Genomic DNA, 25228 nt, shown 5'->3' with positions numbered 1-25228 from the left:
TGGGGTCTGTCTGTGTTGGGGTCTGTCTGTGTTGGGGTCTGTGCTGGGGTCTGTCTGTGCTGGGGTCTGTCTGTGCTGGGGTCTGTCTATGCTGGGGTCTGTCTGTGCTGGGGTCTGTGCTGGGGTCTGTCTATCTTGCTCCCTAAAGGACACAGAAGCTATTGATCTCAATCGAGTTTGTGGATGTGCTCAGGTTATAAGCCTATGTTTTAAGCAGTTAGATTTGGCATCACAGCTCTTAGGACTTGCATTCCAAGTGCCACTTTGGGGCTCTGGGCTCTTTGGAGGCTGCCCAGTCTGCCAGAGCAGACATGGGTACCCTTCCTGGATGAATGTCAGTGAAACCTCTGGGTAAAATTCCAGCTCTCGTTACAATTCTCTATTATTTTCTTGTACTTTTAGTGAGGGTGTGATTTCATTCCATGGCTTATGCTGCTCAAGCTGACAACTATGTGCTGGACATTACCTAAGGCAAAAACAGGGGAGACTTTCATGGCACTGTTCTTAAACCTGGGAATTTGGTGCATAAAAAATCCAAAACTATCCAGGCTTATGCATTTTCTATCAGGTCACTTGAATGAAAGTGATGATTCTTTTTCTGGCTTTCTTAGGCTGAGATTGTATGGACCAAAAGTGAAGAGGCTTCTCTGTAAATATAGGAGATGAGTTTAAGGTCAAGTCCAGGCTTGTGCTGAAGCTCATTCCTCTTGATTTGCATGAGTGATAAAGCTGGCCAAGCACCCATCTCTAGAGAATCTGCCTGAGCATCAGAGTACTCACACCTTGCTTTGCACACCTTCATCTTTGTTTCCTGAGACCTGGTCTTTGTCAGGAAGAGCATAGCACCAGCTGGCTAACATGGAGAGAGGAGTGGGAATTGGAATCACAGCCAGGAGCAATGCCACTAGATCAGACCTGGCTGACTGCAAGGACCAGTGACACCACCTGCTGTGGCTGGTTCTGTTTGTCACTGGCTGGGTAGGTCACTGCTTGTCCCAGCTCCTGTAACATGTCTTGTGCCACAGATCTTCTGTGGACTTGGCTTCAAAACAGTTTGGATGAGACTCTGTCTCTTGCAGAGCTCATCTGCAGTTCTGCTCCTGCTGGGACATGTAGACACTACAGCTCTGCAAATAACATCTGGCTAACAAAAGCAATCCCAAATGTTGTGGTTATTGCAATGAATGCAAAACTCTTGTTCTTTCTTCACACTTGCAGTATGCTAGAGTGATAAACATGAATTAACCAGGTAAGGATTTGTTTTGAGTACTGTTTCTGAGGAATCAGCCACGCTGTTCTCCTGACAGGTAATAGGATATGCATGATTAATTCCCTGAGAAATGAATGGACAATGTCTTTTGTTAATATTAGATAGAAGGAAAACATTTGCATTATGAATGCAATGATTTTGTACCTGAATGTAATCAGCTTTGCTCAGTCTATTGCCCTTAAATGATTTCTCTGTCTTGCCTGCAGAGCAAAAAAAAATCACTTCACAGCTCCTCATGAAAAGTGGCCAATCATTACTGCAACCCCTGGGACAACCCAGGCTGTGATAACAATATTCATGATGAATTGGTGAAGCATCTATGGAACCTTAATGCCTCTGGGCTGTACTTCAGTGTACTGCAGACTGGTTTATATTTTTCTCTTCACTCACAGAGAAGTTTTTCCACTCACTAAAAGTATCTTATTCACAACATCTCATCTGAGTATTTGTTGCAGCACAACTGCAGATTTTTGCTTTTGTGAGGTCAGAACCATGAACTTAGTTCTTCTGATAAAAAAATGGCTTAACAATAAGCAAACTGGAGACTATGTGACTACTGAAGAAATTAGAGCCCTGAAACAGTTCAAAAATCCTACAAGCTGTTCACTCAAAAAAAAAAAAAAAAAGATCAAGGGGAAAACTTATCTCTTCCTGTGTGATTGATCTTCTTTTCTTCCAATTGCCCTCTGACCTACAATAAATCATTTTAGAGTGTGTCAGGAAAATCCCTTCAATAGCTTTAGAGCTGGGAGGAGAAATGTTTTGTCTCTCAAAGTATTATCACAAAAAACAACCAAACAATAGCAGCTTTTCTGTTATTTTTCCCACATCCAATGAGATGATGAAGGAAGGTTTTTCCCCATGCTGTTGTGAGTTGATAGTGTTTAATGAAAAATAATAGAAACAGATTTGGATTTCCTTATGGCTTAAGAACCTAAGAGGAAAAAAATACACTGAAGGAATTATTTCCCTGCTTTATTGAGCTGGTTCTCACTTGGAAATAAGAGTATTTTTGAAATAATTCTTTTTAAGCACTCAAAAATATATTGCTGAAACCATTGTTCTACTTGGTGTCAGAAGGCAGGAGTGGGGATGAAGGCTGACTTTCCTCTGATCTTTTTTCAGGTAGTATGGATCCCCCATGGTCATTTTTGTGGTAAGTTACTTTTAGTAAACCACTGTGTCTGCCAAACCACCTGAACTGTTGTAAGGGGTAGAAATGCCTTCTAACACTTGTTGGCCTCATAAAACCTGAATTTGTTGGCCTTTGATGAATGCATCCTGCACAAGGCACTCATTTCACGAGTAATTTGGAGGTGGGTGATGCCTCCTATAATGATAAAAACCTGGAAAAGACTTTCTGAAGAAAGCTGAACTAGTTTTCATTACAATAGTGTTGAAGGTTGCCATTATTATGCTGGTTATTAAACATATTTTAGGACATTTGGGATGTGCTTTCTGTGGGTAAAAGAAACATCTATTACACATCTATCTATGTGTGAAGTGGTAACTATGCACTCTCAGTAGTCATTGCAGACCAGAAAAAAGCTTGATGCATTCTGAAGGAAACATCAAAAGTGTCATTCTAAAAAACATCCTCAAAGTGCCTATTTCTTTGAATGGGCTTTTAATTTCCTTTCTGGAGCTCTCAGAGCTCAACTCAGAGATAGATGTCAATGTTTCAGATGTGTGATGTTAGGAGAGATAGATCACTGTGGGTCACAAACAAATTTATTGGCATTTGAAAAGCAGAACTCCAAGTCTAAATACAGTAATAGATTCAATAGCTTTCAAATGCTGACTTGCATTTAATTTTACAATTATATGGGTTTGTTGCATGTTATATATTACAAAAAATTGTAAAATTTTTCTCCCATTTAACTTCAATTTCTTGTGGTTTGCTATCCACAACCCTCACCCCTTGCTTCGAAGAGGCCCCCCAGACATTTACTGTAAAACATCCCAGAAATGTCATTATGTAACTCTGATACCCTCCTAATCAGTTGAGCTCTGGCTGGGTGGGTAACCCCAGAGGCAGCAAGAATCTCCCACACCTACAGCTTGTCCAGCTTCCCGTTCTCAGAACTACTGACCACAAGAAACTCCTGTGGTTACTAACAGAAGAAACAAGTTCCCTCCAATCTCCCAGTGCACCTTGTCAGTTGTGGTTTGTGAGAATTACACTGTGCTCTTATCCGAAGCAGTCAGGACCAGGGCAGGCTTTGAGCCCCTTTGTGCTGCCAGTTTGGGGTCCTCAGCTCTTGGCTTCGAACTTTCCAGCATGGTGGCTCCATTCTGTGGGAAATTGTTCAAATTAGTCCCACAAAGAATGAAAATGCCTTGGGAAAACTACCTGTGCTCAATCACAATCACTCTGTGGAAATGAAACAATGCTTCCCTTGAGATTTTTTGATTTATTTTTCATTTATGTGTCTGCTAAAGTATGAGATTGTTTGTGGTAAAAGATCCTTGTGATTTCTTCCTTCTAACACTTTCTGAGCAGCCTGTGTTCATTTATATCATTACCTTTGCCGTGAGAACAATAGGAAACGAGCCATTTTATGTCAGTGAGATGGGAACTGGGCAATGCGAAATGACATGTTTTCTAATTAAACCACTAATGACCATAAAATATGCCACCAGGTTCTTTTATTATAACAGAGCTACAGCAGGAAAACCTTTGGAGTATAGTTAGTCTCTCCCTTTTCCTTTCCTTGACCCTTTATGTACATTTGTTTCTCAATACAATCCAAAAGATCAGGCACTGGAAAACACCTTCCTCTGTAAAAAGCTGCCCTGTGCTCTCTCAGTGCATCTCTCCCGTCACTGCTTTTGTCCTGTGACTGCTTGGCTGTGATCCTGGTGGGATTACACCAGCCTCTAATGGGCATGTTTTCCCTGGTTGCTCCTGGCTATTCTGCAATAGTACCACTCAGCTACATCAAGGAAATAACTGCAATTTTCTCTTCCCTAATGAATTTCATAATGTAATCAGTGTCAGGCCGTGACTGAGAATGAAACTAAAATTTGATGTAATGGTCAGGCAAAAAATTTGACTTGGAGCTTTGTTTTGACTGGATCCCAAATGAGGAGAAGCATTGCTGACAGCTCTGAATATACTCTGTGGATGGTGATGGCTCCAGTGGCAATAAAAATGTTCACAGTTTTTTGTTTTTGTCTTGTTTTCATTACCACTGTCATGTTGCTTCTTTCTGTGAAGTTTGGGTTGCCAGCTAATGAACTGCTTCCAGGGACAGGAACGACCTCTGGCTTCCTGCAGAGATTAATTAAAGAAAATACAATAAAATCACTGGGAATTCTTGTGTGGAGGCTTGGCCTCCACAGGGTGCTGGCTGAGAGCAGGTAGACAGCTGAAGATGTCACCAGGCACACAAAGGTGTCACCAGGCACCCAGGGGCTCTCAGACATACTCAGCTGTTGAGTGTGCTTGAGATGTTGAATATACTCATATTCATAATTATTTGGTATAAAACACTGGGACAAACTGGTTCAGGGGCACCAATCTTCAGCCTCACAAGGGCACAGCTCCACATTATTTTTGTACTGTTCAGTTTAGGTTGGACCTAGTACAGTGAGCAACAAATGGTCAAATAGTGACAAGCCTGACTCCTACTCCCACTCCCTTCCCTGCTTTTCCATTGCTGCATTCAGCAGCAACTGGCCATTTCAATAAGTCTGGGGTAAAATTCTGTTTGGACCTGCACATCTTTTTTGGGACAGGACAGCTCAGGACTCTCAAGCCAAACATCTGTTGGAATCTGAGGATTTACAAAGAGCAGATCCAGAGGGCTGTAATGTAAGGAACCATTTGGCTTAGTCAACATGTTGGCATGGGAAACATCTGAGTGATGCCAGATCAAGAGGAGACCAATGTGGCAATGAGTGGGCAAAGCTGTGTGACTGTTCAACACGTCAGCCCAGCTCAGGACAAACATCACCATAAGTGCTGCAGCTTCTCTAAGGTCCCTTGGTGAGCCTGAGCCTGGTGGTGAATCACCAGGACTGTTGTCTCTCTGAAGACACTGATTTCCCAGGAGGATGGAAAAGGATGAGATGTCTGTCTGGGAACCCTTGACTTTGCAACTGGAAGAAAAAAGCCACCCATAGTTCTATTGTGCTCAGTTGTGGCTGCAGTTATTGTGCCAACCCTCCTCCCTCAGAGCTTCATCCAAATGCTGTGGTTCTTTCCCCTGGGGCTGGTGGCTTGGGAGCTGAAGCAGTGGGAGACTTCTGGAAAGACAGTTGGGATTTCTTCTACAGGCGAGGTGGCCGCTGTTTTCACACCACTGAGAGTGGTGGTGAATTTTCCTGATGGGTTTTGCTGGCTCATTGTGCTGATAAGCAGAATCCCACACTTCTGGAGTGCTTTGGAAGGGCAGGGCAAGCTGTAGCACTCTGGGTGAAGTGCATGCAAGGCTTCACAGAGCCATTTATTACAACTGCTGTTCCACTGCCAAAATCTCTGCTATGGTCATTTGGCACCTGTTTGTGGAGCTGAGCTTAACAGAGACTATAGCCACCAACAGAGACTTGGCCCTCTCTGCTGGAAAACCCCAGCCTTCCAGGATACGCTTATCTTGCTACAGCTATTTTATTTTGTCTTCAGGAAAGCTGGACAAGTGATTTGGCATTGATGGGCTAGGCTGTTAAAAGCATTCATAAATGTGAGGAGTTCCATCACTGCAGAGGACCCAGCAGTACCCTGCACTGAGGGCAGCAGTCTCATGTCAGTGAGGACAGGCAGCTAACAGCGCTGACCCCTCTGGGTTCTGAGCCCAGAAGGAGGTTAATCTTCCCTGCCTCTTGTCCTAATATCCTTTATTTTGGATATGTCTAACCTGACACCTTGAGTTTCCAAACCCCATTGCTCATCCATTTGTAAGTTTTTGGCATCCCCAGTGCTGTGCTGACCTGCTCTCCTCCCCTTGATTGGGATACCCTGATGCTGTGACCCTGGTGATGTGGCTTCTTCTAGGTGGTGGCTCATGGCTCTGGCTACACCACAGGTGGCACAGTGTATGGGCCTGCTCATAGAGAAATGCACTATAAGAATGCTGATTTTCATGAACCATTTCTGACTGGGTCCCAGGCCATCTCTTGGATGGATTAAACTTAAAGCTGGTCCACAGGACAGTTTGGAAAGGTGGTGTTTCCAGAGAGAGCCACCCAACACAAAGCAGAAAACTCAAACTATAGTTTCTGAAATATGCAGATAATGACATACTTTCTCCTGCTCCTGAACTGAAGAGTGAATATTGGTGCTAGGCTGTGTTCAGGACCTTGCTATTTTGTGCATTATGTGCATTATGAAACTCACTTGGTGTTCTCTGCACTTGAGAGGAAGGGACACTCTTGTGCACTGTGCAGAGCTCACTGCTCTCAGTCTGGCAAGGGTGATACTGATGAATGCAAAATGCACTGAAGTTTCACGTGTCTTTTTTTAGGATGAAAAAACTGTTGAGTACAATGTATGTTTGATGGAATACAGCAAATCCCATCAGTAATGGCAAAGAGAAGCCCCACAGGGCTGTCACCTCCACACAAACTTTCTCCTGTAAAGAGGAGAGGTGAATTGCTGAGATGAACAATTCAAAATAGCTGCAACACTTATGGATTGTTTTCTTGGTTTTACTTGTGATAATGTGAGTGCTTCAAGGTACACGCTGCCTTTTCTTCCAAGAACTCCAGTCAAAACATGGCTTGTGGAAAGCAGCTCCCTTTTACACTTTGATTGCCTGGTATTTACATTCTCTGCACATTGTTTGTTCTCACTTTCCTCTTGCCTCCGTGGAAGTGCCTGCTGAGAGCTGTGCCATTTGTTAGGGACAGCCAGAAGATGTTGACTCTACTGCCTTCCCTGCAGGAGTCTCCTTTGCAGTGGTGCTCATGGCAGCTGTGTCTAATTTCCTGAATGGTGTGCAAGGCAATTAGGTGTACTGCACAAGTGATGGGATCACATTTCTGGGATCCATCAGTTTTAAAGGCAGAAAGAACTCTTATCACATAGCCTGACCTTGAATTTTCAAGGTTTTGTTGCACAATTTATTAAAAGCCCTTTCCCTCCTTTGTGGTCTGTAGGAATAGGCAGTACTATATATAATGCCCACATCCCAGTTTCCAGAGGCAAGCCCCAGGAGGAGATATGAAGTTGGAAACCTGGTGAATCAAACTGGTATCTAGCTGCTACAGCACTTAAATGCCAATTTCAGCAACTAGCTGGAATATAAGGACATCCTGTTTAGGCATGGATGGGACATCATGCACTGTATCTTCCTAGCACTAAATTTTAGAAAATCAGGTCCATGACTTCCTTTAGATTTTCAGTTTCAGACCAATAAATGTATTAAAAAGATTATCCATATGTTCTATTGTTAAGTGTATTTTTGTGAAGATCAAAAATAACCTTTCACACACAGCAAATTAAAAAACATTAAATAACAACCAGAAGTTTCTGCACTTCTTACAAGCAAACATTCCCTCCTCCTAAATTAATGTTTTCCTAGTCAAATTTATAATTTTAATTAAATGCCTGCTTTCTCAAAAATCCTATTAGAATCATGAAATATCCTGAGTTGGAAGGGACCCATATGGATGATCCAAGTCCCACTCCTTCCTGGCCCTTTATAAAATTACATCATGTGCCTGATAGAGTTATCCAAATGCTTCTCAAATTCTGTCAGCTTTGATGCTGTGATCACTTTCCTGGTAAGCCTGTTCTGCTGTCCAACCACTCTCTGGGTGAAGAATCTTTTACTAAATTCCAACCTAAACTTCCACAACACAGCTCCATGCTTTTCCCTTGAGCAAATCTTAGATTTGGTCCAAGGTAGTAGCCATGGGAGCTTCACATAACTATTTGTAAACAACTTTTGATTTTGTAAGTCTTTAAATCAGTCATCAGTTTCTCAGGAAACAGAGTAGGTGTGAGACTGTGTTGTTTTGGACAGTTTGCAGGATAAGTCTAGCTGGGAGGAGAGGATGGTCTCCACTACACGTGGAAACTGCCAGCATCCAAAGGGTGGGAGTGGATGTGGTGTTCTGCCAGATCAGAGCTGCAGCATTTGTGTTTGACTTTGGTCTGGTGTGAAGGACCTCACACACCCTGCAGCAGTGCACACAACTGTGGAGTCCAAATTAAGCTCAGGGTACTTTCAGCACCACACTGAAGCATGCTGTTGCTGAGGGCTGTTCTTGACTCTCTTTCCTGACTGACTGAGGACACATTTTAAGGGGAAAAGTTCCTTGACTTAGTACTCTTAACAGAACTCCACAGGTGTGTGGGCTGATTCCAGATCTCCTGAGTGATTGCTGCCCACCATCTTACTAACACAGATAAAAGTAACTAGTACTATTGGGAAAGTTGATAGCTCCAGATGGAAAAAGCTCAAAACTCTTCTAGAAAAAGGAGTCTTGTAATCAGCCTAAAAGGTACAAGAGAGGCAAAGACTAGAAATCCCAGAAATTTCTGTGCATGTGATAGAGTTCTGTGGGGCTTTCTCTATGGCTATGTGAATCAAGCTATTGTCAGTCTCATTCTCCCTGAGACCATCAGGAAAACTCTTGCTGACATTGGACCTGCAAGTGGTTCCCCAAACAGGCAGAGATCAATGGGAGAAATAAAAAGTTGAAATGGTGTTAGGCAGGTGGGTCAAACACCAGCACAGAAATGACCCTATCTGACCTAAGTTGTGTCCATCCTGTGCAAGCACAGGAGTACTTGACTTTGCTTCCATTACACAGGTATATTGTATATATTGGATACAGTATACAGGTGCCTACATATGGTTAGTTTGCTCTGTGCTGGTAAAGGAGTTGCTTCCAACAACAAATGAAGCTGCCAGGACCACAGTAAATAAAGACAGTGCATGTGTGCACCACAGCAGATCAACCCCTAATCTATTCCTCCTGTCAAAATACTGGTAATTACTGCTTGTCAGTAAAGACTGACCAGTAAATGGAGATGCCAGCTTCATCTGGGAGCCAGATTACCGGGAGGAGAGCTTCTTCCTTTGGATCTTCCTGAGAGATTTCTCCACTCAAGCAAGGATCTCCTTCCCCGAGACTGACTTCCAGCTATCATTAGAGGGAGCTGTTGCCCCAGCAAGCTCCAGCCTCCCTCTGCGCTCCTCCTGACACCTGCCCGAGCTGCCGTGCCGAGGAAATTCCCTTGAATCCTGAGTTGGCACCTTTCCGTAAGCACTGTCAATCATGTCAGCTCTTGAGTGTGCCTCGCAAATAAAGACCTTCACTTTCATTGGTTTGGTTTTCTGTACACAACAGAGGAGAGACATCTGAGCTGAACCGTGGAGGCACTGGGATCTTCCAGCGCTGTCTGGGCAAGATGGGGAAGCCTTTTAGCCCCTCTGTTAACCTGTGTTAACAAAAGCAGCAGAGATCCTTGACATAATTTTCTGTCATTTTAGTAGCCCTTTGTTTGAACTATCAGTCTTTTCCCTCATCCTGACCCTGTTCTCATTTCCATCGAGACTGGAGTCATTCAAACCAAGCCGGGAAGTTACATGAGTACAAACCACTGTGAATGAGATCAGAGTTGGTCTTTTTGTAAAAAATAACAAAGGCCTCTGACTAAAACTTAGCAAAGTCAAGCATCTGACTCAGTGGAAAACCTTTGCTTTTAACTTGTAATGATTTTTCTTGGAAACAATCATCAGAATGGTGGCTCTGAGTACTCTGTCTCCATGCATTCCTTGCTTGTTTTCCTGTTGGGGATGGGCACATTCTTAGGTTTTGTTTTCTGACGAGAAATGTGTGGAGATTAGATACACGATGTCACTGGTGTTATTTCAGGCTGATAACATCACATCGTGTGTTTCATACTAAGAGAGGGTGTAGATTGAATTACTGCAGGCTCAGCATGGGTCGTGCAGTGGGTGTGTAAGAGTATTTCAGCTGCATGAAGCAACACGTGGGGCATTGTTTTCAATGTGCATGGGCTGAATCAAAAATGCCAGCTATCACATGAGGTTTGTTTTTTAATGGACAGGAACAATTGTGTAACCAAATCCCCATGCTTATTAAGCCAAATTCAGATTGGTGGATAAAATTTAAATAGAAATTTATTTGCTTGTTAACTTTGACTATTTCAAAGCTGGGAGCTGGCTCACTTGCTGCAGTGAGACTGCATCTTGTATACCTGCAAACCACCATTCTTAAAACTGTGCTACCCATTTGAAGCAGATAAGGTTATCTTGGTGTTTGCAATTTCCCTTCTACTCTTCTGCTTTTTCTGGAAAGAGCACTTGGCACTGTCTCTGCTCTAAGGTAATATTATTTAATTTTCCAAAGCAATTTGTAAGGTTTCTAAGTGTGACCATTCAGCATGTAAATTCAATGCATAATCCTTGTGCTGTCATCTTACTCACTTAAATGAACTGAATACAAGGCATATTTTTGTAATCTGTCTCTGCTCTCTTGGGACCGCTTTGTAAATGACATGTTACATTCCCGAGTCTCAGCCAGGAAAAGAGGTTTATTCAGTGCCAATAAAGAGCAGTTATTTCCTAATATGAATAATAACTGCTCAAATCGCTGTTGTGAAGATCTGAGGAAATGCTCTGTCAACAAAAAGCAAGTGTGAGTGAGAAGCAAGTGGCTCTGCTCAGGGTGTGTGTCCATCAGGCAGGGAGCGTGTGTCCATCAGTGAGGCAGCCCAAGTTCTGAATGGAGCTGTTCTGGGGTCAAAGTGCACACTACCAAGCAGAAGGTGCCCAGGAGTCAAGTGCTGTGTTTCTGGGCTCTCTAAGCCAGCAGCAGCCACCACTGCCACTTAAAGAAGCAGCTCTGCCTTTCCCTGCCCTTCCTGTAGCCATCACCAAGAGTAGGTTTTTCTCAGTTCTGCAGGTAACAGGTCTTGGAAGAAACCTGGTTTAAAACTACCTAGGAAACAGCAACCAAAAATCATTTTGACTGTTCTGATTTATTGTAAACCCACAGACGATGGCCCCAAGGCATTGTGAATAAATTGCAGAAATACATTGCGTGGAGGAGCAACAGGACCACTTCTTCTGGTTGCAGTCCTGGTTTTTGCTGGTTTAAAGTGATCAATAACCTCCAGGTTAAGATACTTGTTGCAGCCAAAAGCTCCTACCTGCTTCAGCTCTACAGTGCTGAGACATTAACTCCCTAAGTTAAAGGGCTCCAAATGGAGGTCTGCTCTGTCAGCCCCCTGCCCAGCTTTGTACCTCCTCTCTCTCTTGGGAAGTTTGGTTCAATCAGTGCCAGTGTCTCCTCTAGTGAGTTCTCTTTGTTGCTTCTTCTTGTGCTTAGTCTGTCAAGTCACAGTCTTAAATTTCAAGCAAAGCAAAGGAAATAATTTCACAGGGTTCAGGACTGACCAGGGGAAACCACTGCCAAGAGATATAGATGGCAAAAGCACAAAGTACTTTTTTAAAAGGCTTGTAACCTTATGAAGGAGGCCTAAAATGACAGTGATTACATATACATGACATAAAATGATCTTAGGAATGCTATTATTAGCCAAATTATTAGAAAAGGATCATTCTGCACATTACCTGCTCTGCTCTGTTCCTTAAACCTATTGTACCCCCTCTGTCTCCTCCTTAATGTGACAGGGACTAAAATTCAGGACAGCAAACTGGACAGTTCAACTTCTGGTTTGATCCAGAACAGCCATTCCTACACTTGACAGTATTTTAATAATCTGTGAATGGAACTGAAGATCTGAATGTGCATTGTCACATTTTGTGCACAAATTATCACCTGCAAAAGCAGTAGCTTATCTGGCAAAATGCACTGTTGTATATTCTCAAGAAAGAACAGGATCTGGGTGTTAGCTTACAAACATGAAGCTTTCCAGTCCTGTGCTGCAAAGATAAGGCCAGCTATGCCAAACTCCCATGTTCTTACTCCAGATGGTATTCTGCTGTGGACACTGAGCTCTTGGGGAGAAAAGAGGAATGTGAAACCTGCTCTCTTTGCTATATAGCTTTAATGATAATCATGTATTTATCCCACAAGAAAATGTTTGTAGCTGAAAATCTGCACAAACTATTTGGAGACTTGCTTTTATTTGCATGAGAATAAACAGAGAAAGATTCCTTTGCAGCTGTTGGATGTGGGGCAGTGTGACAATCAGCAGAATCAGGCCTTTAGTATATCATGGTGCCTTCTCTCCCTGAGTCAGACACTGCAGAGTCAGAGAGAGCTCCTTGTTTCTGTCCCTGTTTCTGCTTATCCCACTGGCAGTGCAGGTTTAGCTCTCAAATGGCAATCGGCAACATCTGGCTCAGTGTGGGTTTTTTTTATAAATACTCTTTAAACCTATCTTGTTAAGTAAGAGGGAAAGACAAATACTCCATCATCCCTTCTCTTCCAAATACTCTGGAGGTTATGTCTGGACCATTTAAGAACTTCTTAAACCTGTGCCATTTCTTATTGCTGGACCAATATACTAAGAAACACTGTCACCCTTAGTTACTGTGGAGCTATATCAGGTGAGAGAAGGATTCCTCCCTGCTGGGAAGCCTGTGGCAGTAATGTCAGGTGGGGTGTGAGGAAGGGAGTTCTTGCAGTTGGCTCTGGGGTTCCTTGAGCTCCTGGAGCCAAGGAGACTTCTCAGGGTGTGCTTCAGATATGTGACCTCAGGCACACTTGAGGGCCTGTGGGATTTTTCAAGAAAAAGAGAGGTGGTTGTATCCTTTCATTGTGTGGTTTGGAAACTACACACAGTGTGGCATTGCCAAGTGAACCTCTTTTCCAGTGCACTGAGCTGCACAAAGCCTGTTTTCAGTAGCAACATGCACAAAGAGCTCCAAAGTCTTCTGCCACAATAGCTGCCAACAGAAATGCAGGAATTTCAGGGCTGAACTGAGCTGCAGCAGGACATGCAGCAGGGAGGGATCCTGGCTGCCCAAACACAGCTAAGAAAGAAGTGGTTTCATTCAGAAAGGCGGTTTCTGCTTTTCATTGAAAGTAGGAAGTGTGTGACAGGATCCAGCGAGGTGATGGAGGGAAGTAACCTGGAGGGAAGTAACCTTTACACGCAGTGGGAAACGGAATTCATTGAAGAAATACCTCCCCGTCCCTACCCATCTCCTAAACCCATCTTCTGCCCCAGGAACGATAACCTATCAGATACTGGGCACGCTCTTGCTTTTCTCAAAGAAAAGTAGGAAGCTCTAAGCATCAGACACACAGATCCTGCTTCCTCCTGCGGGCCAGAGTAGCAGGAGTTTTCAGAGCACTTCTTGGGGGGGAAGAAAGTGCTCTCTGGGGGTCTGGCCTTCAGGGTGGCTATGGCTATCGCTCTCGTCTGGGAGTCATGTGCCTTAATCCCCCAAAGTGGACTGCCCTGCAGTTGAACATTCCCCGCATTCCTGCTGCCTGCTGACACGCAGCCCATTCAAAGCCAGCTCCAAGGCTGTGGGAAACCTTTGCACCAGCTCTGGGGCGAGCTCTCACTCATGTCCCTTGTGCCAGGCGTGCCTTTCTGTCCGGAGCACCATGCTGGGCATGGATGTAGCTGGGGAGCAGTGGGAGAAAGCTTCTGGAGAGCCACCAGCAGTACCCATGGGCTGGATTCTCACTTGCTGCCAGAGACCTGATGCAGTGTAAATCCCACTGCTTGCTAGAAAGAAACTGAGGCAGGGACCAAGAAGGATTTTTTGGGGAGGCTGGATCTCCAATCACAGAGGTTGAGCTGGGATGGAAAGAGAGGTCCAGAGAAGAGGACAAGCTATGGTGACTGTCTGCACCTCTCCCTAATGAGACCTAGCAAGGTGGGGCTTTTGTCTAGAATGTGCTGTGGGCAAGGTCTTATAAAGCCTTAAAATTCAAGAGAAAATGACATTTCTGCCATCCCAGAAGGGTGGAAAACTTTCATCCTTGTCCTCCCTGTGTGTTTGGCAAACCTTAACATAAACCCTGGTCCAGATCAAGGCTGAAAAGGAAAGCTAATTATCTCTTGTTTCTCTGTTTGCAAAGTGGAAACAATAATAATAATAATAATTAGAAGAATTAATAAGTCTGTCATAAAAGGAGTGGTTTTAATTTATTTATAAATAAAAAAGTATATCCAGGTGTTGACATCCTTTGAGATGACTGAGAAGTCTTGAGAGTATCAATAAGATGGCTCTGCCAAGTAAGGATTGTACTTACAAGAAAAGGCTAAGGACCCAGGCTGTGGCAGAATAGGAAGGATCACAGTTATTTTTTTCTCAGTCTGTTATGGTTTCTCATTTTCTAAGAATTTCAGTGACAGGTAGGAATTTGGAAGCTTTTGTGGGCTGATAACAATGGCCGTTAGCATTTGACAAGTGTGAAAGACAGGCATATGTTGTCCCCAAAGATATGCAACACCAACCCTCAATGCATCATCTGTGGACAAGTGTTTACATTGTACAACTTTCTGAATCAACTGTCACTTTTTCTCCTTCTCCCTCCCTCTCTCTCTTTTTTTTTTTTTTTATTTTATGAATGAAGTCTGAAGCAAGCCAGACAGAAAGGAAGGCTGCAGCATGTTTTATAGCTTGTGTTTCCTTCTGGTGAGGATGTTACATTTGCTGAAGCGAATTTCTGAAAGAGATGTGGAAGGGTTTTCTGGTCAGGGTTAGGGGATATTTCATTCATGCAGGAAGTTGCAAAAGCTGAACAGAAAGTGTATATTCTAGAAGTTTCAATTAAAAAAAAACTAGGCTGAAGGGTAAAATTGCAAAATACCAGCTGAGGTTCAGAAGTTGGGTTCAATTCATAGTCCTAGTAAAGTTTAATGTTAATAGCAATAAAACAGTGCTTTGAATCCAAGACAGAGGAATACTTTTACTTTCAATCTTCTAGTGCAGATTTTTGAAATTGCTCTTTTCTATGATGCATTTCCATGAAAAATAATAGCTGCCTCTTACATAAGAAGTTCCAGTGCAAAAATATTGGACTGAACATGGAGAATCCTTCAAAGTCAGGTTGGATGGGATAGACATAATATCACCTGAATTTGGGTTTAGAGAGTTTCAACAAGTTGCTTTCAAGCAAATCACCAGAGCAGCAAGAAATTGAAATGCTGCTCTGTTGTCCAGAATGGATGCATGAGCTGATTTGAACAGGGATTGTGGTTCAAATGCCTTTAATACTCCACATACCAGTGCATCAGGGAGTGGAAGCTGATGTGTTTTAGCTTTGTTCTGTTAAGCAGTTAGTTTTTCTCATTCAATTGTCCTAGAACCATGGCACACAGCTTTACTACAGACGTGTAGCCTCAGTCCTCAGTAGGCAAGATTCCAGAGGGATGGGAAGGGAGTGTTGGTGTATAGGCAGTGAATTATACCTTACTGAACCACAAGGATTCATAGTTTTATAGGATTTGATGTCAAGAAGAGGTCACTTAGTTCACTTTGGCAATCTAGGTTGACTATTTGTGTCTCACAGGTGAAAGAATCTCACCCCAACCTTTCTACATCACACTCAAAATTTCTGTTTGAATGACTGTGTATTTTCAGAGGGAAAAAATTAATCTCAATTTAAAAGTCTTCCAATGAATTTTCCACATCTCTAGTTAAGGTTATGCATAGATACAACTCAAGTTGTTTGAGCCCTTTATGCAGAGTAGTTTCAGCCAGTTCAGTCCTCTCTTGCTTCACTATTCCAAATGGATAATTTCCCAGGTCTGAGCACACGATAAGGAATAATTGAGTTACTGATAATGCCCATCATATGAAGCCTGCTAACCATGTGCATGCCTTAAGCCTGACCCACTGAGAAGTGTGTTAGTTTAAACTGCCTCTACAGTGGATTTCATTTTCATTAGGAGCTAAGCTGGCAAAATTTACTTTACAGCTGCATTATGCTAAGGACACATGCATGGTCAGGCACCAGCCATTACTGTGGCTTAGCTGACAATCAGTAGCTTGATTAACTGCCTGAATTCACTCATGCACCTCAGCCCAAAAGGAGTGGGTGGAAAAGATCTAAATATCTATATTGTTATCTCATTTAGTTGTCCCTGGACACTTTTTATAAGCTAGAAGAGGCCTTGAATGCACTTCAGAAGTCAGTTTACTGCGCTATTTAAAAGTGAAGGGCAAACAGAGGCAAAATTTACATTTCTCCACCCAGAAACAGGACCTCTAACTTAAGCTTTTTTTGTTAGAGAAAGCAGTCTGTGAACTTCAAAGGTCACAAGCGTGCAACAGCAGCTTAGCATCTCATCCAGAAAAAGAACTTTCTCTGTAGCTTAGCCACCTCCTAAAATCACATGAGGGCACTGCTGTGAGGGCTGTGACTGCTTTGCCCGTGTGATCTCATGGAATCAGAGCCTGGAATGGCATGTAAAGTGACAGGCTGACCCAACAGATGGTTTCATTAGTACTGTACAGGTCATGACAGCAACGCCTACAGTAGCCCATGAGCATATTGAGAACTGAGTGCCAAGACATTGGGAAAGCAAAGTTGACAAAATCACCAGAAGAAAAGTAGAAGCAGGAAAGCATATGAAACCTGCAGGCAGACCTGGTTTTCTGCTGGTGGTACACCTGCCTCTCCAGCACACTGGTGACCAAGTGCCTGATATGGACTCCAACAAGCGTTCAAAATCATGAAATGCTTGAAGGTCTCTGCCTTGTGTTTGCCTTTGCCATCGTTCCTAATCATTTGCAGGTAGTTTAACAAAGGATATTTATTCAACAGCTTGGTGTTTTGCAGCCTGGCTGAACCACCCTCCCCAAGTCACAGCCCCAGGAGCCCCATTCAGCATGGTCCTTGATGTTTCATGGTGGGTTGTTTGGAGCAGGGGCTGCTCCGAGCTCTCTCTGTGCTCCTGAGGTTTGCAGAAATGGCTGGTGGAAGGGAGCCTTGGGGGACACCTAGTCCTTCCTAAGGAAACACGATTATTTTCAAGTGGAGTGAAATGCAGAGACACTATATGGATGGAAGCACAGCTCAGGGCTTGCAAGAACAGAGCATTTTAATGTAGTCAAGAAACACCAAATGGGAAAAGCAAATAAAGGAGAAAGGGAAAACCCTCATGGTTTTCCCAGGAGAAACAAAGAAGCCATGAGAACACATTTTGACATCTATCATGGAGAAAATATACAGGTGAAATCTTTGAACTGGAGAGAAGTAATTTTTGGTGTAATCTGGGTATAAAAATGGAACATTTCTACTCTCATGGGATGAAGCTCTGGGGTTCAGCAGAAGTTTGTGGCCAACATCCAGTTGCACTGGGAAAAAAATTTTACCCATTGCTGGTTATCAACCCAGTCTACATCTCTAGTGGAGAAAACTAGCTCAAAAAATAAGAGTCTCTGGCAAAGTTTTTCCTCTGCTGAATGTGAGCTCCATCGATCTGCTGAGCTTAATTAAACTGTCTGTCTGTTTCAGCTTGCACAATTTAGATAAGAAAATAACTATTCGTCCCAGACTCAGAAAGAAACAACTCACTCTCTTCCTTATGTGGTGTGAGCCTGTCGTTGTCCTGTTGCCCAGTTTGTAACACTGATCTGTCTGTACTCAAACTGAAAGCTACTCCCACCACAGATCAGAATTGTGTCTTGCTTCCTCCCCTCTAGATGGCAAACTCTCCTTAATTTTGGAAGGGGAACAGCCACAATGATTGCTGCTGGCTTTTGGAATCGTTAATTTGCAGCCCAACTTTAGTTTCTAGTTGTGAATCAACCAGACCCAAGAAAAAAGATCCCAAGGCTAGCAATGGAAGAGGAGGGAAAAGAGGGGGATCAGTGGGGACATACATGAGTTTCACAGATTCCTAGTGAGTAAAATGGGAATTAACAGACATTGATACACCACATTCATTGGGAAGTGCAGTCTGGCCCCTGCAGCTGAGTGCTGTGGTTCTCCAGGACTTACTTCTCCAGGAGTACTGCATAGTTCTGCTTAGGTGCTTCAGTTATGATTGAAGCAAGAATAAACCTGAACTTCTATTTATTTATTTATTTATTTAATTATTCATTCATTAATTCATTTTGCCAGTGAGAGGAGACTCAAGCAAGGAGTCATGGATCCCAGTTTCCCAGCAGACAGCAAGTTTTCCTGTTCTTCACTTGACAGCCCATCCCCATGGATTTACCTATCATCCTGTTTCAAAGTCTATTTCTCCTTTTCAGCTGCCATCTTTTTCCAAATGTTTTCTATTCTCCTTTTTCAACCATAATCCATCCCTGAAGCTCCAGGAGTTTGGCTTTGAACCTTGAATGTCAATTCCAGCTCAGGATACTCTGATTGTATGATTCTTTAACCCCTGCAGCTATGCACCCCTTTCCCAAACTCCACCTCCCCTCTCTGCCCAATTCCCATCTTCCCTAAATATTCAGATCCAAAATGTGGTTGGCGCTTTTGCAGAACACTTTGGCAAAGTCACAAATAACCATCCTTTAGTTGCCTCTCAATATCGTATGCTCCACAAGATGAAAATATTTGAAGTCCTACAAAATGAAGAAAGTTTGTTGGGTCAGTTCTTAACCACCCCCCCTTTCCTAGAAGCACAGGGCCTTGGGGGAGAGTGTGGGCTTCCAGGGAGGGATTTATCTGCTTAAAGTGATTGTCTACAATGCAGTAATCAATATCTGAGCTAGCCATCTGGGCTGCATTTGCAATCAGTGGAGAGTTGTCAGCAGAGTTCAGGGAATCTAGGGTACTTCCTCAAGTGGTCACCTACATTAATTAAAAGTGTGGCACTCCCTAAACTACCCACAAAGAGAGCCTGCACACTCTGCTTAGATGGAAACTCACACCACAGGCAGAGTTAGGGAAGATGGATCTCATTTTGTTGTGCCTCTAGTCAGCTGAGGTGACATTTTTATTTTATCTATTTACTGGAATTCAGAAGATTTCAGACTTCCTCTTTGTGCAGGAAACAGAACAGCCTTTGACATGACTAGTAAGACTTCCTCCTTCCTTTCTCCTTGAAAGCTTTTAGAAATCAATTCTCAGCCCCTCTAGTGGAGTAAAGTTTTTTTTAAAAAAATTAAAAAGTGAGAAAAGCCCTCTGGAAAATAAAGAAAGAAAGTAAATGTAGTATTTTCCAAATCAGAATTGGGTAAACAAAATTTCTTATATATACTCTTGATTAAAAACCTAGGCAGGAGTATGAGTTTTCAGAAAGGAACTCCTTCTTCTTTCATTTTTGGTATGATGAGGGAGATGAGGACACCCAGCTGAATAACTGTGTTTGCTGTCTTATCTAACACTGCAATATTTTCCTATAGCCAGTGAAACACCATTTGTCTTTTCTTAATCATCAGTTCTCAGGATAAAGAACAAGTAATTTCCAGACTATATAGAGTCAGCTTGATAAATTGCTACCCTTCCCAGTGAAATATTTGCTAGTTTCCTTTATGTTGCTATGTTGGTACCAAAGGAAGGTGCTGGCATGTTCCTGGATGGGAAATGTTCTCAGGATAACATGGATTTCAGAGCTGCACACCCGGTCACTTCTCTGCTCATGACACTGTTAGTGGAAGTGTCTCCATTTTCCAGCAGTTGAGCCAATGGTCTTTTATTACAGAGACCGATTTTTTATGCTTTATGCAATCTGGTTTGAAAACAATCAGTTAATAAAAGAGTCAAAATTAAACCTGCTTGTGCTAACAAGTGCTACCTTCTCAGTATATTCAGGCTCCAAAGAAGCTACATTCAGACCTATGGAGATTTAATATAGAGCTGTGCTGGAAAGGAAAGGGCCAAGGAATGTGAAGGTCTGGAGCTCACAATGATGCATTAGAGTGCTCCTGTTGAGGCGTTACAAAAGGCAGTGAACAGCTGCTTTGCAAAATGCATGTAAAGTCACATCAGCTCATGGCATCTGAGCTTTAATTGTATGAAGGTCTTGCCCAACTGTATGTGAGCTTTTAGCTGCAGATTATACTTTGTTATTAGGTGATTGTTATCTAGTCTTCAAGTTATAGAATATTTGTATTTTAAATATTTGTTAGGACACCAAAAACAGGCTTGCTTTGCATGTAAAGAAAAATATATTAATGAAAGAAATAGCTGTGCAAAGATTGCCAATGGTTGATCTCAATTTAAGCACAGACCACACCAGTAATTACATTATTATGAGCACACTGCTGTAGAGCTCTTATTACTCATGGGAAACTATTTTATTTTATTATTAATTGATATGTACTTAATAATTTCAGCCATGACTCTATGCCTGTGTCCCACAGGTTGTATTGTTGCAGAGAAAAAAAGACATAAGTCAGAAGGAGAGTGCCTAAGGCTGCCTTTTCCCAAATTTGCCTTTATATTTACAGAGGGCTGGGAATTTTCCTACTAGGATATGGTAGTTTGCAGAATTAAAATTTGCATTAGGGAAAACATAAGTTTTGCATGAAAATATTGAGGGTTTTTTTGGGAACCTGAAAATATGGTGGGTACCTACTGATCTGGGAGTCTAGTGATATGTCCAATTGCTCTCTCTGATACTTGCCAAGGAATCAGCCTGTCTTACATCTGAACTGCAGGCTCAGGGTGGAAAAAGGGGTGAACAGGACAGCTGCAGATAAATCAGCTTTCCTAGAAATTGTAATGGTCCAGGACCTCTACATACAACCACTTCTGGAAATGGATGGATAAGGGAATTTTGCCTGATAATTACTTTGTGGGGTGTGGGGTGGCTAACTATTAATCCCACCTGACAATACTGTTTTTATGAGACCCTGTTGTTTTCTATGGAGCAGAAATTTCACTGATGGCTGAGTGTACAGCACAAACCTGGCTCTTTACAATGCCAGTTACTGCTGACTGACTGTCTTACAATGCAGGCTAGCAGGTACATGGCTTAATCATTCATTTCAATTGGTCCATCGTATCTCTGCAAACATCTTTAAATCCAAATTGATTACCTTTATTGCTATCTCAGGATAAACCCTACACAAGTTGGTCTTTTGATGATTTGTAAATGCATACCTCTCCATAGTCTGTTTACCTGACATGTCATATGGAATTAATGGTGTTTATTCCCAGCTGACCAATTTGCATTAGTGCCACCTTTCCCAGTTGCAGGATATGCTTGAGCTGACCCTCACAATTAATCATGCCCATCAACACAGACTGTGTAACATTCACTCAGACCCATTAACCAGCTGGCAACTGTTGGTTCCTAATAGGTGGAGGTACTCATTGGAGTCCCTGTGAAGAAAAGCAGAAATTCAACCCCATATGATATTTTTTCTAAATGCGTACACCTTACAAATACTCTGAGATTAATTCTGGACTGAAAATTAGATAATTTCTCATGCACATGGAACTCTCAATTTTGACTAATAAATTCCATCATTTAGACTCATCCACACAGTTTTATTTACTTAGTTCAGAAGCCAAATTAATAGATTTTACCAACAGAGTTGTTGGTAACAAGTAAGTTGTTGAGAGAGAGAGAGAAGATGACCTTCTTCAAGTGTGCTTTAGCTCACTAAAAATCAAACCGAGAGGTATCTGTACCTTTCCACTCATGACTCTGCAGCTTACAGAGAACAATCATGGGCCAAAATGGGTAGGAATGGCCTAAGAAATGTCAGAATAGAAATCTCAGGAAATCTTCAGAGGCATCCTTCCAAATGGAAGAGGAATCCTGAAGGATGAGGAAAGTCAACTTTGCTGGTCGAGAAGAATCCTGTTCAAGACAGGTTTTGAGTTACCTGTATTCCACATCAATCATTAGCCTGAATATATGGTCTGGTGACATTTCAAATGCCCTGCCTTGCCCAGCTTAACCTTCAGCTGCTGGAGAAGGGCACGGATTTCATGTAGTTTATGTGTCACATCTAGGAGACTGATCACATCTGTCTACTTCAGATACACAAGGACATCTCAAATGGCATCAGATACTTGGGTTTAGGTAAACCAAATCTGCTTGAGAGTTATGTAATATAACCCTTATCAAAAGGTTAAAGAATCCCTCAGACTGGAGGAAATGCCCTGGTATTTGGGTTCTTTTGGACAGGTAAATTGTTTGTGTGCATCCCCTGTGCCTGCAGCCTGATGTGGAGGATATACCCCTGCCATAATATTGAGTGATTGACTCATCTGTGGGCTCCTCGTACAGTGGTTGTGAAAGGTGTCTGCTGACATATTCAGTTCTGGGTGGGTTGAATTACTCACATCTCAAAGACTGGTCAGAAAAAGACAAAGAGGTAAATTTGTATTTTTAAGCATGGTCCTGTGGGGTGACTTTGTTTCAGTTACTTTATTTAAAATTAGAATGTAAATTGTGTCCTCCAACTTAGTTAAGAAAAAGAAAAATTATTCCCTTCTTTTGATTTTATTCCTTATCCTGCATTTCCTCTCCTTTTCCTTGCAAGATCCTTTTTGCAGGGGATTGTCCCTTTTGCCAGGGTGTTGCTACTTTTAATGGTGTAGGAGCCTGTCTTTGGCTGTCAGAGTGACCTGAAGTTCAGGGCCTTACTGCTCATTTCACTTAAAAGGAAAAACCAGGGATGTGTGAGATTTCTCTTTGTTGTAATCTGCTTATACCAAGGTGAGATGAGGTCCTTGTTGGTGGGATCAGTACTGATTCTGAGGATGCTCAAAACATTTCAAAACCCTCCTTTGAAATCTCTGTGTAGCTTCCAGCTTCAGGCACACCTGGATGGAGCCTAGACACATCTGTACAGGCAATGGTTAAGTTTCCATTGGACAAATTAGATTGATTCCTAAAATCAATGGCTTGAGTTGTGTCTGTCACATACAGTATCTCCTCTGACAACTTCTTTCTCCATCAGCATTTGCTCCCTCTTTTCCAGTTTTCTATGGATTGGATCTGGCCATTTTTACTTCATTTTCTACCAACCTTTCTCACAGAACACATTGCTCAGTGAAAGACTCCTGGTCCACACAAGCTTTCAATACACATGTGACAGGAGCAGGCTCATGTAGCCATGAAGTGGTGGAGATTGCAGTTACTTGTCTTTTGAGGGAGGCTTGGCTCAAATCAGCACAACCTGCTCCTCTTGAGCAGTGTTTTCCCCAAAAACATGGGATAAAATGAAGCTTCTCCCCCAACCCTCTCACTAACTGTGTTGAACATATTGGTAATGTTTTCTATTAGCAAGGTGAGTAACTCTGTGTATTAGAGTAATTTATATTCATGCATCTGTGTGTATCACATCATTCTTTCTTCACCCCAGTAAGTTCACTTTCCCAAGCACACATTTAAACCCCTTGACACAGTCTATTATCAAGCCAAGCCTTTGAAACTTTGAATGCAAAACTTTGAAAAAAAAAAAATCAGATTGGCTGTTTAACTAGAAAAGCAATAATTTCTTTTTTTTTACTGAACTTGTTAATAACATGATTGCCCAAATAGTTTTCACTGGTACATGAAAATTCAGTCCAGAATTATTTGGTTAACAGCTGCTTGACTAGCAGGCTCCAGCAGATTACCAAGGCTATAAGAATTGCTCTACAGAAGTGTAGCTATCTCATCATGTGAAAAAGAGTCATACAGGATGGTGGAGAGAACATGCATCTAAGAGGACTCTCAATGTGTATAAAAATTAAGTAATTAATTAGTAGCTTGAGGCTGCCAGTCCAAAAGTGTGGTTTTTTTTCTTTAAAGATGACTCCAAGAGCTATACTAATTGGAGTGTGTGAGTGGAATGAACAGGTCCCTGAAGCAGTGTGGTGACATTACTGCAATGCTTACACTGCCACCCAAGTTCAGAAGCTCTACAGTGCTCAAGTGCAACTTCAATTATGCAACTTTTCATTCCATAATTGGTGCATTTCAGGGGTAGACATGTCCCTGGCTTATAACAAAAGCTGGATTAATCTTGCTCTGGTTTAGATGTCCATGGTGTAGAAGCACATGTAGAAGTCACTCATGGCTTTTTCACAGTTGATGGAGAGAAGCAGTAATTTTCAGAATGTTATTCCTGTGATGTATTTTAGATGTCAGCTTCACTGTGAGATAAATTAAGCCCCAGAAGAGCCTGTTTCTCTCCACTGGTGATAAAGGAAATCTAGGTGGTTAGCTCAGAAGTAAACAACTACAAGGAGCTAACTGGAGTGCTGTCTGAGAGAATATGCAGAAAGCATGAATCTTATGGCTTCAAGCCATGTGTGTTCTCTGCACAGCCACATTCTTCTGGCAATAGAACCCTTCCCATTTTGTTGTGATTAATGACATATTTTCTGCCAAGTAAATTTTGTCTGGGCCATTTGCTGATCTTTGCAGCCCATATTTGTACTTCAGTATTCCTTTTCAATTGGATTTATTTTGGTCTTAGTGAATTTTCATTTGGAAAGAAGAATTTTGACTTGACCTACAAGTAAAAACCCTTTTTACAAGGTCAAGTCCTGTGCTGCAATAATGTTGATCTGACCTTGTTATGAGTGAAACTACAAATAATCTGCTAACTAATCCATTTCCTAAACTATTAATTCTCAGTAGTCTAGTTTTAGCAGCTTTCAGTGGTTTTCATGCTTCTTCTGAAGGTGTACTGTCAGTTTCCAGTGCCTTTGGAGCTGCCACATCCAATACTAGGGAAGATTTCAGTCTAACTTCCCTGCAGTAAGGCTTGCTTCCAGGTACAATCGGGAAAACAACAATCATTTCTTCTGCTTCTGTGCCTTGAAGGAAGGACCTGAATTGAATGAAGGACCATGCTGTCAGAGTTATAGAAGTTCACTGCTTCTATTATGTCTGATACCTGTTGTTATACAGCATCCTCTTCAAAGTGGGTAAAATTCATGAGTGCCACTAAATGCTAGATGTATCAGACTGGAAGGATTATGTTGATGATTCATTCAGACCTTGGAATTAGATATAAGGAAGGTGCATGGAACATCCAGTTTGCCCCATTCCTGACAGTCAACATCTATGACAACTTCTCAATGATTTGGTCTATCAGTGCCCTCTAGGAAAGAAGCTTGGCAGCCATCAAAACTAGCATGATGTAGAAAGTGAAATAGAGAGGAGAACAAGAAAATGGGCAGAAGAGATCAACA

At 42.2% G+C, this 25228-nt stretch overlaps 1 long non-coding RNA gene across 1 annotated transcript in view; it reads left to right on the top strand.

Moving 5' to 3' along the window:
* LOC117243986 overlaps window positions 1-25228 on the top strand; it is a 37541-nt gene that overhangs the window by 980 nt on the left and 11333 nt on the right. The window contains exon 2 of the long non-coding RNA XR_004496257.1: window positions 2396-2426. This is a non-coding gene — a long non-coding RNA (uncharacterized LOC117243986). The remainder of the gene's footprint in view (window positions 1-2395; window positions 2427-25228) is intronic.

This window comes from Parus major, chromosome 2, assembly GCF_001522545.3.
Source record: "Parus major isolate Abel chromosome 2, Parus_major1.1, whole genome shotgun sequence".
Lineage (NCBI taxonomy): Eukaryota > Metazoa > Chordata > Aves > Passeriformes > Paridae > Parus > Parus major.
This window is presented reverse-complemented; position numbering and strand designations above follow the sequence as displayed.